General features: G+C 44.9%; 1 protein-coding gene across 3 annotated transcripts in view; it reads right to left on the bottom strand.

Annotated features, from left to right (window-relative positions):
- The window catches only part of NCOA2 (nuclear receptor coactivator 2), a 271,625-nt gene extending 255,827 nt beyond the window's left edge, over positions 1-15,798 (bottom strand). For 2 of the 3 annotated variants that reach the window (XM_082674475.1, XM_082674477.1), the window contains exon 1: positions 15,377-15,798. The gene's annotated coding sequence lies outside the window, so the exon portion shown is untranslated. Of the gene's footprint in view, positions 1-15,010; positions 15,097-15,376 lie in introns of those variants that run through there. The other variant, XM_082674476.1, reaches the window with a different exon arrangement.
- Between the last annotated feature and the right edge of the window lie 430 nt (positions 15,799-16,228).

Here is a 16,228-nt window from a genome sequence, read left to right as displayed (position 1 = left end):
TCAGAGGAGATACAGCTTCCTTGGAACTCACTCTTTGAACCCCAGCCGCCATGCTGTTAGGAAGCCCAAGCAGATGCAAAGAGGCCATAAGTAGGCGTTCTAGCCTATAACTTAGCTGAGGTCCCAGCTAACAGCCTACATCAAACACCAGGCATGTAAGCGAGCAAGCCTTCAACTGATTCCAGTGCTGAGCCATTGACTCAGTCCTGGATCTGAGTCTTCCAAGCTGAGACACAGGACACCACGCAGTAGATAAACTCTGTCCATCGTGCCTTTCCCCAACTTGATCACAACATTTGTGAGCAGAATGCCACCAAGTTTCGGCTGGTATACTATGCAGCAACAGTAAACAAAACTCTCTAATTCAGAACACAAGCAAGAAATGAAAAGGAGACAAAGAATAAGAAAGTTTTTTTCTGAAGGCTCAAAATAAATATCCCCAGTTCTGTGCTCTGAAGATTACTCACTTTACTGATAAGAGTCTGTCAGATTCTCACACAGATCTTACTAAAAGTGCATGTAAAATAAGAGGAATTAGAAACATACTATATAATATTTTCTATCTTCAACCTAAGCACGTCTCTCTTTAGAATGCCTTTTCTCCTCTCTGATGAAATCTCCATGAGCCCTTGAGGCTCAAATCAAACAGTACAGCAGCTTTCCTCATCTCACAAAATGAACTGTTTGCTTCTATAAAATGTCTGTCCAGCCCTTCTAATACAATTTTCTATTCTAAAGCATATATTGTACTGTAATTACTTGTCCACATGTCTCTTTCCTTCCCTAAACTGTGAGACCTTAGAGGATAGGGCCTATTTCTTTTTTAACCTTTGTGTTCCCAACTCCAAACCCACGGCAGGTAAAGTGCAGAAAATCAGTAAGGAGAAAATGGACTGTTATTTAAATTTAAAAAAAAAATTTTAAACATACACACAGATACACAAAAAGTAACATCCAGTGAACAGACAGAAAAAGGCAAGTCTAGTAGTTAAGCTAGAGCTTGGTAGTGAGGGGTCTATGGTTTACAGTGATTTAGTGGCGAGACAAACAGATCATTATCTTAAATGATCTCATGGACACTGAGTGAATTTTAGCCCAAGTCAGTTTAGTAAATAAGGAAATACTATGCATTTTTAAAGTATCTTCTCCTAAATGACTAATGTTAAATTTTGAGGTGCTCAAAGGAATAAAAACCAGAACCAGAAAAATTAGATACACGAGACCTCATGTGCTGAATGTTTTGTACAGCCACTCTTTTACAGTAATACGACTTTCCTTATATTATTTTTGCCCACTCCCACCCCTTATCCCGGCCACCTATCCTTAATGTCCGTTTGGTTACATTTCAGAACTCCGAAGTACTTTCCTCCCAGTTGACCCAAACTGCTACCGTATCTGTTTGAGACGTAGCACAGAGCCACTGAGAAACAACCACAATACTGTCTGTCCAACCCTCTCCAACAGGCCAATGTTTTTTTTCCTTTTGTTTGTAATTTAGTTTGGTTTATTTTAATAAGCTCTTCAAGCACCTTCTGCAAGCTTGAGCAAAGACATTCATGAATTTATTTCTTTTAAACCACACTAATGTATTATTTACCTTTTTTATTACTTTAAGTACAGTTGACTTACGTTTCCACCACCAACACTGGTTTAAAAAAAAGCAGTACAATACTCATAAAATGACAAGAACAAGGAGGATATCCCTTAGTACATCTGTAAGACATTTCAGAAAAGTTTTGCAAACAACCAAAAATCAGAAAACGGGATTTCTGAGTCATTTAAATTCCAGTCCCCTCAAAACTGCCCTGATTTGTTAATTAAAAAGGCCTACGTACAGTCCCACTTTTCTTCCCATTGTTGACATCTCTCATGTGTCTCCTAAGCTGCCACACTCCAAAAAACCCCTGGAAACTATTGCCTCCATAATGTTACTCCAAAGAAGTATTTGATATAAAAGCTTTCTATTTAGCCAAGGGTGCTATGAAATGAATGTCTCGATCTCAGCCCCCCTCCTGTTCCTAAAACAGAAATCTACTACTTCCTAGGAGGAAAAAAGTCCTCAAACTCTCTGACTGTAAGCGTTCTCATAGACGGGCATTACCTCTGTGCTTGCACCTCTCACGGCGTTACTTTTATGAATCTCCTTGTGATGCGTTTGTAGAAAGCATGTCTAGGCCCCAACTTACAGAGACTTCGGAAGGGGCAATGCCAAGGAAACAGCCTAAGATGCTACTATCTCAAGCAGTAGGTTCTCAACGGTTATGCTCTTCTTTAGCCCCAAATCCATTAACATATTTAACAATTTAATTTCTTAGCACTTCTGGAGAAACTGAAGTCTAAAAACTGAAAAGGCTGGTTGCACAACAATGTGAATGCACTTAACATTACTGAACTGTATACTTAAAAATGGGTAAGATGGTAAATTTTATATGAATTTTATCACAATTAAAATTTTTAATTAAAAAATATAAACACTTTTTAAAAAGCCAACATCTAAAGAACCACAAAACCAACCAACAAGAACTAGGGGAATTACTGAGTATTAACAGAGACTACAGAACCAAAGGCAACGGAGGAGCTTGATCAGATCCTGGTTTGAAACCCACAGCTGTTAACAGTTTGGAGGTAACAGGGAAAATTGAAAGAAGACAGTTGATACTTGATGATATGTTTTCTTAGGTTTAAAACAAAGTTTTATTAGGTTTAATAGTTGTATTGTATGCTATTACCTAAGTAATGCCTTTATTTTACAGCGACGTGCTTTATGAATAAAGGGTCACCTGTACCTTACTTCCAAATAGTTCACGCCACACACACACATACATACACACACAAACACACACACACAGAGCGGGGAAAGAGGGAGAAAGAAAAAGCACACACAACACTGAAATAGCTGTTATTTAACCACTTGTTCTACCACGTTATGGAAGTATCACAGGAGCTAAGAAAAAGAGAGACATATGACACTGCCCATCCCAAAGCCCCGCCCTGCCTTTCCACTGGGGTTGTATACCGTTTCTACTACTTAATATATAATTGGTTGATGAAAGAATCTGAACAGATGACAGACAGATCACGTTCTGACTTATTCTGCAAATAAAATGACCCCACAAAGTAAAAAAATTACTGTTTAAATAGAGATTTGGGAAGAAAGTTGAGAATACTTTTCCAGGTCTTGTCACAAGTATATATTAATGTGTGGCCTGTAGGGGCTTCGTTCTTTTGATAGTTGTAGAATTTCATTACTTACCTATTGAGACATCAACCCGTCAAGTGATGCTTTCATTCTCTTTTTGATCACTTCTTCAATGGAAGTATTTAAGTGCCGACCCTACACTTTGCATTTGGTTTTGTTTTATTACCTTTCCAGAACTACTGAATTTCCCCAAGGTTTTCTTTACCTTTTTTCTCCTCTTTCCACTATAAACTGAGATTATTAATCCCTCTTCCCATTACAGTGTCAAAATATTCTGCAGGGGAAAAGTTAGTAAGTCTAGGTGCAGAAAATGTTCAGTTTTACTGAGGCAACAACACCAAAAATGTAAGTCTTTATTGTTTCTGATTCAAAGGTAAGTGGACTTCCTTCTTGTTCTACAGAAAATTTTTTTGTAAAATCTGTAATCAATGTAATAAGCAACTGACTAATAATCTCTGGATATTGTTGGATTCCATCTCTCTTTTTGTTTTGATTGTACACTTTGCTGTTAACTGAGATCAATAATATAAACCCCCAGCAAACTGAGTTTTATATCAAAGAACTGCTTCTTAAATTTTAGACTAACTCATTAGTTTTCTCTAGGCAAATCAAAGAGCATGAGCTTGCGTGGTCAACACATGTTCACAGCAGGCCAGGAAGAACAGACTGACAGGTACAAAGGCTCACGCAAAGAGTAGAAATGGGGGAAACGGCTTTGTGGCAGACCCATCTAGTAAGCGTCTGGGAATGTCATTCTGTAGTGAGTGGGGGGACTTTTATTATTATAAAAGGGATATTTTGGAAAGATCAGTCTATTGACTTACAGTACAGAAGGAGAATTGAAGTCAGCCCAAACTACGGTTTAAAAAGGAAAGACTTTAAGCTGCTCTGTATACTATTTGGGAGGAGAGGGAAAATGAATGAAAAAATACATATATGTGGCCTTCCCTGGTGGCACAGTGGTTAAGAATCCGCCTGCCAATGCAGGAGACACGGGTTCGAGCCCTGGTCCAGGAAGATCCCACACGCCGCGGAGCAACTAACCCCATGCGCCACAACTACTGAGCCTGTGCTCTAGAGCCCGCGAGCCACAACTACTGAGCCCACGTGCCACAGCTACTGAATCCTGAGTGCCTACAGCCCGTGCTCCGCAACAAGAGAAGCCACCACAGTGAGAAGCCCGCGCACCTCAATGAAGACCCAATGCAGCCAAAGATAAATAAATAAAACAAATTTATTTTAAAAAATACATATATGTGTATACATATATACACACAGAGACATATAGACTCCATCCTTACTATTTCCCCCAATTTTAGCAAACCCATAAGAAAACAGGTACCATTCCCTGTTGTACCTGTATCATTCAGACAATAAGCCAGTGCGTATAATCATTTTAAGCACATTTATAGAACACAACAGAAATTTTAATGCCAGATTTGTCAGAGCATTTTACTTGATGGTTTTTCTCCTTGATGTTAAACTCTAAACAATGTGTATCAAAACCTGTAATGTGTTTTACTAACATGTTATGGCCCTCCGTTTATTCATTTAAACCTTCCCCAAAAAGTCTGTGTAAGTTGCCTATTCCACTTAAAGTAACAAGTACTGTAAGTTGACTACTTGGTTTGGTCAAGCTGATAAACTAATATAATAGTCCATCCTTAAAAATCTTTCAAGCTGCAAGGGCATGTATTTGCTACTCTGGATTTACTCTATATATACCTTCATTAATTTACAGATTTCAAGCAAGGCTACACTTCTGCATTGATATTTTCCATCTGCGTGGTCCTAACCTCTTTAGCCTGGACTCAATGCAGCAACTCCTCTATGGGCCGCCCCCAGATTCTTTCTGAATGCCTTTCCTTTTCTTTTTCCTCATTATACACTCAATCCCTTTCTCCAAGAGAGTAAACATCTATGAACCGTTGAGGCAAGCCCAGAAAACCTGGGATGAGGCTGCTAGAGACACCTGAACCTCACTGGGAAATTTCTTGAGTAGGGAATGAAGAGGGCCTCCATAACGAGGAAACCCCTCTCTATCCCTTGGTGCAAAGGCACTGGCTTCCCTCACTCATCTGAGGGCCAGGCCAGGTGAAGGCAAGGAGCTCAGCCTCTGAAAATCACAAGCCCCAGAAGGTCTTCCCTTGTCCTACCTGCCACTGGGTGGAGTAGTCCCCTCACTTCTCACCTGAAAAGGGGAAGAGAATCCCCCATTTGCTCAGTCTGGTAATACAGAGCACTGGGGTGGAAGGGCTGCGGGGCTCCATGGTGCCTGAAGGGAGCGGGCCATCAGCACCACCGACCTGGTCCAGAATTAAGGATGCAGCTCATCAGGAGACTCTACACGTGGGAGCCGGCCAGCTCCTGGTGCGAGAGCAGGATGCAGACTACTACCATGAAGGAGAGCTTCTGGGGCCTCAATGTCCTGGGACCAGCTCCACCTACCACAGGCTCTCCCTTCTCTCCCCACCACAGGGTCCGGGCCTGCCTCCAGTAAGCAGGAGAAGAGGCAGGGAGCAGCCGAGGCCCTCTCCTCCAGGGGTCCCAGCTAGCCCCACGGCCTGCACTGCACACAGGGCCAGGCCATATGTGCCCAGTGCAGCTCCATCCTGCCCCAGCCTTCACTCACCTCGAGCCGGCAAATCTGGGCTTCCCTCGGTCTCCTGACTCTCTTTTCTCCTGAATGCTTTTTCTCAAAGTGAGATATTTACTATCACGATGAGGTCATCAATGATTAAGAGAATGTTGTTGTTACGATGTGAGTGCCCTTTACCCAGAGAAGGCAAACGCTCCAGTTTTGTTTTCTAACGTCCTTCAATGTCCAGGCATTCTGTTGACTTTTGTCGCTGTCAGTTGTCACTGTCAATATGTTCAGGACACAGTGAATATCATGTCATTTTCTTGTGTTATACTTAACAGCTTAAAGCCTTTAATTTATTAAAATTCTTAACTGTACACACCTCTTGTTTAAAATACAAGGTAGTACAGCATAAATAGATCTTTATATAACTTCCAGTCCCGTCACTAGATTTTACTTATACTTACTATCTGTTTATTTAGAAAAGACTCTGGTGGTACTAGAATACAATAAAATGACATTTATTAATGCAATAAATATTTCTATACCACACTTTTACAGAAAAATCTTAAGGAATCAAGATATTCATACATCTTACTTAAAACAGCAATAAGAACACTACTCAAGTCTCAAAACAGAAATACAGAAATTGAAAACACAATACACTACCAGAAACTCCAAAGAGGTGGGCATTCCTAAGGCTTTAGGAATTGGTTAAAATTTCACCCATCTTAAATCACCTTAATATTTCCAACTTATAACCATTTTGACCACTTAAATCTAAGGAACACTTTCAAGACATCTAACATGATAGAGTCTGTAACAATATCCTTAAACAGGGAAGAAAGAGAATACAGCAAAGCTAGGGAACGTAATCCTCAATACTATTAGACAACAGAGGCTCAGTACCCCCGGTCGGCTGGACCACAACCTTGTGCAGCAACTAACTTCGAACAACAAATCAGCCAGTTACTGCGCCAGCCTGTTACGTGATCTGTCCTCAACCTAACGGCTTCCTTAACAAACAGCCAGCTTCTTCACCAAGTGCTGTGAGCAGAGCAAATCTGTTAGATAAAGAGGGAAACTGCAGATCATGATCAGACTCGAAATACTTAACGAAAAGCTAATGATAGCAACACACTCCCCATAATCTTGATTGTGTTTCCTTCCCTGCCACCCATCTTCCATTTTCAACTTTGGGGGGCGGGAAACAACCCAGCAACAACAACCTAGAAAGCCAGGGAAGAAGGATAAATGGAGGCAGAGAAAAGTCTACAAAGATTTATACCCAACTGAGGCAGTCCAAAGTTGTGCTATTATTTATCACTCCATCCTCACTTCGAAGGCCCGGTCTCCGAGCACAGCACACCAGACCCGATGTCCACAACAGGCCGCAGGCACAAGGTGGCAGGTACAGGACACAGAATCGCCTCCAGGACCCGCAGGCCCCCACTGCCCAGCTCCCTAACTACCACAACCAGCTTCCGTAATGTCAAGAAATGCTGTTATGTTAAATTGGTAGAAATTCATACACTTCTGACATTGAGATTTTTTTAGTCAGGAACTTCCATATCCCCTATTTAGGAATCAAAAATACCTGTGAAAGAATTCACCACCTATGTTCCAACAATAACCAGAGGTGATTACCTAACAAACATATTTATGAAAAAAAATCTATTTTTAAATATATGTATACAAGCACATTAAAAATGTATGTTTAAAAATGTTTTCCAAGTAACTAAATTTTCCATTTAGTTTGACTCTAGAAATGACTCAAGTAAAGCTATAGGTTCCTCTAAAATATGCAATTCAATGTTCAATTTACATTTTGACAATAACTGAAAAGCTTTTCATTATTAAGCATATTAACAAGAGAATTAGAAATGTTAAGCTAAATTAATATTAAATATTCCTACAAATGCTACTGTACCACCGAAGGTAAGGAAAGTCACTTCATCTTTGATTCCTGAGCTGATTTTATAAGTGGGAGCCATCTGCCAGAAAAGACCATCCTCATTAGATGGGTGCTTCCAGGGACAGAAATCAGGCAGCAACAACAGCAGCTCCCAGAACCCCCTCACACCCCGCAAGCCTTGGAAGATGTGGGGTCACATTTCCTGTGGACCCACTAAATGAATAATAGAAAATACCATGCCTTATATTTTCATCTCTGACAACAGGGCTTCAGACCCGGCAGCTGGAACACTAAAAGCAGTGCATTGCTGATCCCCACACGTGCACAGGTGAAAGAGTTCCCTGAAAGCTCTCCCCGCTCCCTGCAAACAATTGAGCAGACAGAAGAATTCCACAAATAGCAGAGCAGAAGTCAGATGACTGAATATATTACCAGCCTCCTTTGGGGACTACAATATCTCAACACTGAGTCACCCATGCTACACGGGTTGCAAAAAACCCTGCAAAACATACATCACACAATTACCACCTAACGGTTAAACGTGCTAGAATTAAATATACATTAAAGGAACAAGAAGCCGAATGTCTATACCAGTGCTTCATTGGTCCTAAACCTCTATCTAGAGGGCTGTCTCCATCTCTTTTCTACCTCTCACCCACAATGGAGTTTTCTCAAGCTTATTTTCTGAGCTTCTGATTGTGAGAAACAATAGGCAACTTGAATGTGCTTTTTCAAAATACACTCCTACCCCTTTTTCCTTTCCCTTTCCCTTTCCCTAGTGGAGAATGATGGATCTGTGTTATCTCCGCAAAGCACTGGATGGGACACATCCACATGAGGCTGCGAGGAAGTGCGGCCGACCGACCATCTAACAAGAACACAAGTTAAGAGGGCAGGGCTAAGGGGCAACGTTGGCCTGGATGCAAATTACTCTCCAGCACTCGGGCTGTGTGACCTTTGGCAAGTTATGTGACAGCTCTGCGCCCCCACTTCCTGAACTGTGAAAGAGGAATGACAACAAGAGCGCCTCCCTCACTGTCTTACAGTGAGAACCAGACAGGAGTATATAGCAAGGGCACCTTATTAGCAGGGCCCCAGGTTTTGAGTGGGCACTCAGTAAAGGTTACCTGTTTTGACTTCATCCATTACCATTCTTACTTTTTGAAAATTAAAAGACAAGAAAGAATCCTGCAATTTAGGAACTGTTAAATTCTGGGCCGATGACTAAAAAATCTGGAGACTGCTTATAGATCTTAAGATAAGTATCGACTGTCCAGGTACAGGCTTGCCCTGAGGCAAGGGTCTGGGAGACACAGGCGTACAGAATTTGCAGGACTGGATCTATTCAAACCTATTCATCCTTTTTACAAACCAAACAACCAGAATGAGAGCCTTCTAACGACCTGCAAACATATGTTTTATCAGATTCCAACCAGGAAGACGTTCTCAGACTCACCATTCCCTCTGATATTTATGATTTGTTTCCCCACCCATTGGTCAAGGTTAATTTTTTCCCTGAAGTTTTGCTCAGAGGCACAACTTAATCCCCTTTGGTCTTCATCTCCTCCTGGAAAATGAAGGTAACCTCTACTTCACAGGATTGTGGCAAGAAGGAAGGAATGGAGCACACCTCAAAAAGCCCCTAATAGGCTGTTGGCACTCAGTGACAGCTGCTCTTATCATTTCAGTTGTTCTACTGCTGCTCTCCCAATACAGACATTTTAGTCAAGAGCCAGAATGAGTTACGTCTAGAAAAACTGACAACCACAGCAGAATACCTGTGAAAGGCTGTGCAAGGGAGTTTTCCATCCTTTAGAAACCTACAGTGGTAAGGCCCAGGGTACATTAGCCTTAAAGGCAGCAACAAGGCACAGACAATCCACAGAAATCAGAGGTCACTGACTGCCTGTCACCTTCATCCAACTATACGTTGCCACCTGGACCACACATAACATGATTTCAGGGGAAATAAAAACAAAACTAATGATAAATATTCATACCTTCATTAAACGAAATCTATTTAATAATAAGCTAATCAGTCAAGGGAACATTTAACAACCTTTTTGTTATAAACATTACAATCCTATTTTCAGGGGGGAAAAAACCCAAACCCAAATCAAAGCAGAATTATCTAGCTTATGTAATTAAAATTAACACATTAAAAGAAAAGATCTTTAGTATGAAAGCAAACTGAAAATTAAGGTGAACACATCCCTTTCCACCCTTCCCCCACCAAAACAAATCATCACCCACTGTGTGTTCCCCCTTTAATCACAGGTTTGCAATGGATGGTTTATACTATAAAAGGAAACTGCCAAAGCTGAGACACTCAAAACTCAACAAATAACTGAACAAACAAATGAAACAATGGTTAAATGAGGCAAGGATGCAAAAACAGGATCTAAAAAGCCCAAAATGAGAGTTAACCTGGCCATGAGGAACTCCATCAGGAACTCTTAACAGTTCACAATTGGCTGCCTAAAAAAACATAAATTCTGACAGGATTAACATGCTAACTTCAATTCTCCATGCACCTACCAACTGACACCCAAAGTAAAAACTGTTCTTTCTTTCAGATCCTTTAAGTATTAATAACTATTTAATTACTGCTAATAATGTCCACCTATAAGTAGCTCTCATCTCTTACTTTCTTAAAATTAAGATTCTATGTCCAAAAGCCTCAAAAGCAGGTAAGTCAAACACTGCCATAGGTTCCCTGCTTATTTAATTCTTCTCTAGAAATTTCCAACTAGAGAAACAACTGAAAAGTGTCCTAGAGTCAATGTTTCCACAATTGCATTATATCATCATAGCCACTGGAAGCCAGAAATGTGGTCACTGATGAACATTTCATAGGATAAACACATAAAATCTTTACCCTAACAGCCAAGAGTATTATGATTTAACTGCAGACCATGTAGTCGTTTAATTTCAGATACCTTCATAGCACAACCTTTAAGATTTCCACTTTTTCATAATCACCCTCGCCTCAGTTTTGTAACAGCTAGGAAAACTACATACGTTTCTAAAATATCCACAAAAGTCACATTCTCACCTCTGTTTCAAAATTAGTATCTAGAATCCATAAAGTATGTGTTTTCTTTATACTGTCTGAATTGAGGGCCTGTGACACTAAAACCATATTGTACGGCTTTTCCAGACATTACTTTCAACAGACTTTAAAGAGTAATATGACATAATATTCTTTCTACAGTTAACAATTCATAAACCCTTCTACAAGCCTGTAAAAAACAAAAAAGGAAATAAACACAAATGCCAAAAGCTTTTTTGTTTAGAAAACAAGGCATAGAGGTAAAATTAGCCTGCAATACGAAAGTGTATAAAAAAACTGAGTAAGGGGGGGGGGGTTGTTCTGTTTCCCTTAGTTTTCGTTATTAGTAAGTAAACATAGTCTGATTATTTCATGGGGGAGAGATCCTGATTCGCTGCTCATTTTATGATTTACTGCAATAAAAGACCAACACCTTAAAGCAACTGACTTATTTTCTCCCTCCTATTCTCTTAATTTAAAATTGATAGAGCATGTAATAACATAAATTGCCAAACAAAACTATAAACACAAAACATTGAAAAGCTAACAATTTCTTAAATAGCAGTTTTGCTATAAAAATAGTGAAGCATTAATTATGCATTTAAATAATTTCAATCATGACATAATAATGGTCAAAATATCAAATAAGGACACACTGTGCATTTCAGAAAACTAATCTTCTAGAAAAATTGTTTAAAGAGCCCCCCTTTGTTTTGGTACCCAACATCCTAATGACTGCTTAAAAGCATCCCTTTTAAACTCAATTCAATACAAACAATTTTTCCTAAGAAATCCAAGCTGTCAACTTATGGGTCACATTTCAACCTGATGTGATTTGAAACAGCTAAGGTACTGAATCCTTAAATATAGGGTGTGTAACGAAAGCACTGTTCATAGGTCCTTGCTTCTGAGGCTTCCAAAGCTTTAATAAGATACAACTAAAGATAAAGCCAACCAAGGAGCACTGCCCCTTTACGCGCTCACACAGCAGCCCAAGTTCCCCTCTGATCTTCACATTTTAGGTTTCTAGTAAAACGCACCTCTAACACTGAGCAAAGGTCATGTAAATTATATTTAACCAATGAAGGGTTAAAATCAGAGCTAAACTATCTAAAAAATATTAAATTCATAATTGGTAAGCTCTTTTCTAACCTCTGCTTCAGTATCCTGACATCTAAAACTCCTCTGTTAAGACTGAAATTCCCTGGAGGAAGAAGGCTCAGATCCAGTCTGAGAGCACACAATGGAATCACAGCTGACGATGCACATCTTTTTCTAGATGTCTCCATATGCTTGAGAGGTTTTTTTTCCCCCTAGCAGGCATTAGGGGACTTGCTACTCACTGCCACCAAGAATCTGAGAACATTCTCAAGGATTATTGTAGAGAAGAAGTAAAATAATGTGTTGCTCTTGAGCATACAAAAGACACATGTTAGAGTGGCCTTCAGTAGCTAAATTAACTAATGACGGGGCGGTTTTGAACGTTGTCAAATTTTGAACGTTGTTTAATTTATAGTACTCCCTACTTCTAGCAGCTAAATGTTTATCTTCACAGTTTTTACTATTTTATCACTAAAATAACACCTCAAGGGCTAGAGCAAAATGCAATTAATTTTTGTCTATATGGACACTTACAATTATACTGGATGGGAATTCATGGTAAATACTGTTCCCTAAAACTATAGACCCCTCAATTCTTTCTTAGTAACCCAGTATTATTAAAAGCTCAAGAAACCAGTATACATAAGTATCATGCACATAAAATGCCTCAAAAAAACAAAACAAATCCCTCCCAAGATTAAATTCAGGGGATACTCATCACAAAATGAACAGATGTATTCTCACGCTAATATTATTCATTCTTTGAACTCCCAAAGATTCTACAAATTCCAGTTGGAAAAAGGAGCCTTGCTGCTGTCAATGTGCACTAACCTCCCCAACAAAGAACAGGAGCACGCACAAGCACACACGCACACGCGCGCGCGCGCGCACACACACACACACACACACACACACACACACACACACACAGCATCGCAGCAGCAGCTGCTGTCTTTTTAAAACACTGCTATTCCTGCAGAGCAACCTGTGATCTTTACAGAGAACCGAAGACCTATCCTCCCTATTCTGAAAAGTCAAGAGTTGAGGAAGTCACTAGACTGTAGCCAACAAACAGTGTAAAATAACCAAAGATGTCTCCTAACCTTGCAAAAACCAAAAAAGTACCCACACACTGTACCATTCAGTTGTGTTTAAGCAAACTAAAATAATTTATTTTGAAGAATCTTTTGTGTGGGAGTAATCTGACAAACTACATTTTACTCTCTTTCTGTAGACAAATATTCTTTGACCAGCTTGTTCCTTAAATACCAACGCTTTAGGTTTCAAACAGTGATGCTTTGGTTCCTAACTTCATTTTGTTTACTTAAGAAAGAGCAAAAAAACAGAAAACATAAAATGCATACCATAAACCACAACTTTTTTTTTAAATGTCATCCCAAACACCGAACTTCCAAGTGTACTTTGGAAACTGGCGCTCTAGTTAATCAGGGAACCAGTAAAGCCATTACAAACAATGATGCTTTACACTCCCAATAATCAACTGACGTGAGTTTTTCCCGATGCCTTCGTTTTCAGAGAACCCTTTCAAATTTCATTGTCCCCACGCTGGAGTAGCTGAGTGAAACTGAGATAGAGATAAACAGATAACTCCTATGATCCTCAGCACGTAAACCGAGCGCTGAGGTCCAGAACGCGATCACTACAATATATGCCATTTTAGAAACGGGCCTCGGACAGTTACTGCCACATCTTAAGTGCCTTTTAGACTTCGTCGTGTCTAAGACAACGTCTCTGGTGGTACCAGAGATACACAATATCTCGTGCAAACTACGTTGCCTCCCCCGGTCAGAGCCCCCGTAAGTGACGCTACCCCACAGATCTAGGAGCGGGTGACCAGGGATGTGCAAGAGTGGAGAGCTCTTGGCGTCTCCATGACTCCCCCGCCCCGCGCGCAACTCCTCTCTAACTGGTCCGGAAGAAGCCCCGCCCCCTCCCTTCCTCCAGCCCCCGCGATTGGCTTATCGACACCCGGCAGGTCAGTTCCCTGCCTTCGATTGGCTCACTGTCCCATCACTCACACGCAGCGAGATTCGGGTCGGTGGGAGGGGAAGGCGTTGGAGGAGGTGGAGTGGGAGTGGGATTAGAGGACGAGGTGGCGGAGGAGGGCGTTCAGGCTCGGTCCCCGGTTTAGGAAAGTTTCCCCTACCAGTGACAGACCCGGACGGCGCTAGGCCCGGTCCACCTCCGGGCCGGTGCAGGGCGCTCGGATCCCCGATTCCCGCCCCTCGGTCCCGCAGGCCCCGGAAACCACTAGGGGGAGGGGGAAGAGGGAGGGACCAGTTAACCAGGGACCGACCCACCCCCGATCTCGGAAGAGGCGCCTCCGGGACTCCCCGGAGGGGCGGGGGGCGGGGAGCTCCTGCGCGCAGCGAAGACCCTGACCCCCTCCCCCAGCAGCCCCCGGAGGCCCGAGAAAGAAGTGTCCCCGGGCCTGGGGCGTGACCGTCGCGAGCCGGCCGGGAGGGCCCCTCCCGCTTCCCGCCTGGGGGCCCTGAGGGCCTGTCCCTTCAGGGGCGGGGAGATGGGGGAGAGAAAAGGGGGCGCTGGCGAGCCAACCCGGAACCTCCCGGACCGCCTCCCGCCCCCAGCCCCGGCCCCTGCGCGCCTCCTGCACACACGCCCGCACCCAGAAAGTTAAGTCAGGGGCGAGCCGGGCTCGGCGCCGCCACGGTCCGGCCCCCGGCTCCCCGCCCCCACCGCGGCCCGGCCTGCTCGGCCCGAGCGCGTCGCCCGCCCCGCCCGCCCCAGCTCCTTCCCGTCCGCCCGCGGCGCCCGGCGCCCCTCGCCCCCAACCCCCGGCGCTGACACGGGCCCGGCCCGGCTGCCGGGCCGCGGATCCCCTCCTCCCGGCGTCTCACCCAGCTGGCCGCCCCTGACACGGCGCTTCACCTTCACACACCCCCGAGCACTTCCCAAGTCCTGCCTCCCCTCGCCCGGCTCCCACCCTGCGCAGCAGTCGCTCCGCGTTTCCATGAAAGAATGCACCTTCGGCTTCACCTTTCCGTCCCTGCCTCGCGTTCCCCGAGGGCGCAGGAGACGCGCTCCTCGCCGACCCGCACCGGGCAGGGCGGCGGGCGTCTCGCTCCTCGGGCGGGGGCCGCGCCCGCGCCCCCGGCCTCCCCGCCGCGCCTCGGCTCTCACCTCTCGCCGGCGCCGCGGGCTGCAGCCTCCGCCCGCCTCGCGCTCCGGGACTCGTCTCCCGAGCTCTGGCAAAGCGCTGGAGCGCCTCCTTTCTCTCCCAGGGACTCCGCGTCTCCCTGCCGCTTCCCGCCCTCCCCACCCCCCAAGCCCCAACTCCCCAGCCTCGCGGCGCCTCCGGGATGCAACTCGCGTTTTCCGCGCACCGGGGCAGCGGTCGCCGCACACAAAACAGCCCTCTCGGCGGCGCGCGGCTCTGCCCGGCTCGGCGCAGGAAGGGCAGACGCGGCCGGGGGTGGGGACGCGGCGCCCCCCGCCCGCCGCCCGCCTCCCGCCCGCCCTCGCGGCCCCCAGGGAAGGCGCGGTTACCGGCTCGGGTCGGTCACGCCGTCAGGTGCCGGCTGCCGTCGGCGCTGACCTTCGCCGCCGAAGCTGTGGCTGAGGCTGCGGCCGCCATGTTCCCGTGTTAATAACTGCTGCCTGGTTGTTTATTTCAATGGAGATCCTCCCCCAACTCCCTCCTCCTCCTCCTCCTCCTCCGCGTCTCCGCACTTGCCGAGAGAGACACAGACCGCGCAGAGCTCGCGATTAGGGGAGGGGGCTCGGGAGCCAGGCAGTCCCTCCCCCCTCCTCCCTGGCCGTGGCCGCAGCCAAGTCCTGTCACTGGGGAAAGGACGGAGCGGAAACTTGCGTCCCGCGCCCCCGGGGAGGGGGCAAAGGTGGACGGAGGGTTCTCCGGGGAGCAGACCCTGGCCGCGGGGTCCGCAGCATCTCCGTCGGCGGAGTCCTCTAAGAAGGCGACCTGGGGAGAGGTGAAGAGTGAGGAGAGAAAGGAGAGGGGACAAAATGGGTGACTGTGGTAGAGGGAGGGTGACCTATGGGTGACTGGAAGTGAAGGGAGAGTAAACAGATGACTCCATGGGAGGGCAAAGGGCAGTGCCAAAAAGAACGAGTGGATGGGACAGGCCGGGGCTGCAGAGTGGAGGCAGTGGGATCTTGGGGCTGCAGACGGCGGGGCAGATGCCCCCGCACGAAGATCGGAGAGAGCCCAGTGCCAGGTTCGCCCCGGGAGGAACCTCCTGCCCGCACTCCGCCCGGGCCCCTCGGCCAGCAGCCTGCACCCCTAGGGCGCACCTCGCACGCCCGCGTCTGCTGCTGCGCCCTGGAGGCGCCCGTCGTCCATCAATTCAACCTCGGCCCCTAAGACGATAGGCTTCTCCA

Source organism: Grampus griseus (genome assembly GCF_964374135.1).
Source record: "Grampus griseus genome assembly, chromosome: 17".
Lineage (NCBI taxonomy): Eukaryota > Metazoa > Chordata > Mammalia > Artiodactyla > Delphinidae > Grampus > Grampus griseus.
The sequence above is the reverse complement of the archived record's forward strand: the minus strand, read 5'-3'. Positions and strand labels throughout refer to the sequence as shown.